We start from the raw sequence: 3,699 nt of genomic DNA on the forward strand, positions 1-3,699 counted from the left end.
GATGGAGGGTCCGTTGAGACATGTTTGGGAAAATTTTGGGGTCCGGGGTACATTTGCTTAAAGGACACAGTCGTATGGTGCTCAGAATCCAGTATAAAAAAAACATAAATATATAAATGTACGGGCATAATAACTTACTAAATGTACAAAAATGTGTAGAATTGTGATATATTTTTTTTTATCCCATGCTTCAAAAAAAAAAATATTCTAAGCGTGGCCTATAATAGAATAATTGTTTAAGCTTTGTTGAAGCTCGCGTGGTTTTTTTTTTTTTTTTAAATACTGGATATGTGTGCTTGTTCCTCTGAGCAGAGCCGTCCTACTTGACAAGATCCGGTCCATATACCAATTTTATTGTGCCAATATGGCTCATTGGGTTCCACCCTCCCACATTATTCACGTGGAAAAGGGATTGTGAAATTAAGTAGCATTTCCACTCGTGGAAGTTCAACTATCTCCTTCTTACTCACAGGAAGAATTATGGAGATGGTGAATTGGACTTCATTGTAGAATACAATAAATTCCTTCGCATCTAGGTTTGATTAGTACAATTCTTGTCATTCACATAGTTTGATTAATATAATTATTGTCATTCACATAGTGTTATCCAATTGAGTTATTTTTGTTGTACATGGTAAACAAAGTTACGTAAAGTTGAGGCACCGCCAATGATGCACACATGGCTTCGAGTTATTTTTGTTGTACATGGCTTAAAGTACAATTACCAATGTTGAAAATAGGCGCTCTAAGTTTATACACTTTTAAAAGTACAATAATGTTTTTACTTCTTTGTTGTATGTTTAACGTACTATTTAGATGTTTGTGTTAGGGTTTATTACTCTCATTCTCTTACTGCCTCTCTCCCATTCCCTTGTCTCGAAAACCACCACAACAAATCATGGCTTGTGATGTTGATTATTATATTCCACAACTAGATGATACTCGCGGAATAATTTCTACTCTTATTTGTAAAAGAATATTAACATATATTGCTTATAGTTGAGAGGGGAAATCATTATGCTAGTATCTTCTTGTTGTTGTTTATGATGATCATCAACATCGGAAGCCATGATTTGTGGTGGTGGTTTTGAGACGGCGGAAGAGACTGGGATACATTAAAATAATGAGAGTAATAAACCCTAAAACACAGACTTTCAAATGGTAAGTTGAACAAATAACAAAGAAGTAAACATTATTACACTTTGTTTTGCATACCTGTATTTTCAACATTGCTTAGTGAAAGGTAACAATTTTCTTAGGGATGTAGAATCCAAAGATGTGGAATATTTTGGTCCGACCATAACAAACAAGGTCCACCGGGATGTAAGTGCTACCTTCACACTATAAAACATGTGGAGTACAAACAAGAGAGAGAAGTTCCTGTAACAAGAATTCAGCCTATATAAGCTTCATACTGCCATTAGGAAGACCCCCATTATCATCTTTGATACTGGATTCTGAGCACTCTCTCCATTCATTTTGGAAGAAAAAAAACCTTTGTTTTACCTCAGATAGCAATCAAAATGGGATGTAACAGAAAAAATAATAATATCATGCATATTGGGGGAGTAATAAGCACAAAACACCATTATTACAATCAAATCCGGTAGCCATTGTTCTTCATGAGAATGTACAATTACGTCATGCCGGAAGAAATCGTCCTTGATGTACTTGAAAAATTGTAACAATCGATTGAAACGCCTATAAGGCTATGAGAAATCTTTGATGGGTTTGAGAACACCATGAGAGCAATAATAAAATTGAAATACGAAAAACTTAAAGATCGCATTGAATAACGATGTTTTATTTAATAATATAATAAATATTTACTTATTACATCCAAATCTGATTGGAAGATCTGAATACTTGATGTAGTTTTTTAAGTGGTAAATAAAGTTCGTTCAACTCGGACTTGTGTAGACTCAATTTCATACTTAATAATAGAAAAAAATAAAAATAAAGAAAATATATACACAAGGATTGTCACAATGTCGAGAGATTACTGAGACTCAGGATTCCACCAAACCTCATACCATGTGGTTCAAAAAAATCAATTCTTAGAAAATTATAGCTCTTGCTTATTGACTCTAATTCTTTGCCAGGGTAGATTTTAAAAAGATTAACTGTAAATCACTAGCATGATGCATCAAAAGCACTTAGACCAAGCATACATCATCATACGACTTCACAACTAATTAAGAAAAATCATAAAACGATTAAATTAATGCAAAAAGTCATAAAAAGAATTAAATATAATTACCACACGTATGAAATATGGTTTCCTCCGTCATCCCAGTGTTGGGGTTTATCTCCTCATATTAATCATGATCTCAAAATATGTGTTTGTTGCTCAAAAGATGATTAAAAGAGTGAAAAGTAATAACACAGACTGTTTGCAACAATGTATTGGTGTTGCAAAACAGTTGTTACAATGGAACTGTTACAGAAAAACTGTTGCTTTGTCGCTGATTTTAAAACCCTAGAATAAGACTGCCCTGAACAGCTTAATGTTCTTCAGCTGTTAAACAACGACACTTTTCTGCGACTGTCTACCGAGGGTCAATGTTCTTCAGCTGTTCTTCTTCTTCAACAACAGCAGCAGTAGAAACAGAGTTTGGTAAAGCTCTGATTTCTTCTTCTCTGACTCTCCTTAGGTTCCCAAAATTTCGACACCCCTTCTATATGACCCAAGACATCTATTTATATCAAAAATACCGATTAAATCTCTCCCAAATCTTCCAAAATCTCTTTCCTTCTCTTCACGGCCAAGTTGCGACAATTTCTTTTTTTAGGATTTCTACGCGTTTCTGAGGTTTCCTTTTTATTCTAAACTCTTCCTTAGATAGATACAAATCTTTGGGAAGGTTTACAGCGTTTTAATCACTCTAAAAATCCCTAAAAAAGGTCATACACGTGACTTTTCATATTTTCTTGTTGTGAGAAAAATCCCTCGTTTGAGCCCAATCTAATCGATTTAAACACCCATATCAGATTCCTAGACCCATAAGGAGTCTATCCTATGAAAATCAGAGGTTTAATCGACCTCAAACTCCTCCAAATCACGATTTCCAAAACTGCTCTTTAACTACACTTTTTTCCCGCCAAAACCTGATTTTTGAATGTTGAAGATGGTTGCCCCTTATCCAGAGCAGGGGTGCGATTAGAAGATGCCTGAAAATGGGATGCCCCTTAGTAATTAGGTTATCCCTTATCCAAAGTGAGGGTCCCAATAGCAAATGTCCTCCCATGAACGCAAAAAACACTTTTCGAGCCAATTTCGCCGCAAAATCTTATTTTTCCAAAAACACCTACAAAGACATAAAAATCCAAAATAAATACAAAATCGAACACTAACAATATATACAATTGAGATTATATCAGACACAAAAATGTGTCTATCAATACTTCAAATAATATCCAACAGATTTGGAATACAATTTTAAAGAATCAAAGATTTAGAAAGATCTGTTGCAGAGAATTTTTTGGAAAAAACGGTTACGGGAGAGAAGAATGAGGATAGACAGGGGGCGAGAAGTCGGGTTTCTTTTTCGATTTATGTTCGGATGATGAGTTGGTAAAAATTACGCTAAGGTCTTGTATTTGAGGTCACTAGTTCGAATCCTTGTGTTAGTCGTTTTCAAAAATTTATTAGTTAGTGATTCAATAATTATGTTGGATGACTAGTTGGTAGAACAATAT

Source organism: Papaver somniferum, chromosome 7 (genome assembly GCF_003573695.1).
Source record: "Papaver somniferum cultivar HN1 chromosome 7, ASM357369v1, whole genome shotgun sequence".
Classification (NCBI taxonomy): Eukaryota; Viridiplantae; Streptophyta; class Magnoliopsida; order Ranunculales; family Papaveraceae; genus Papaver; species Papaver somniferum.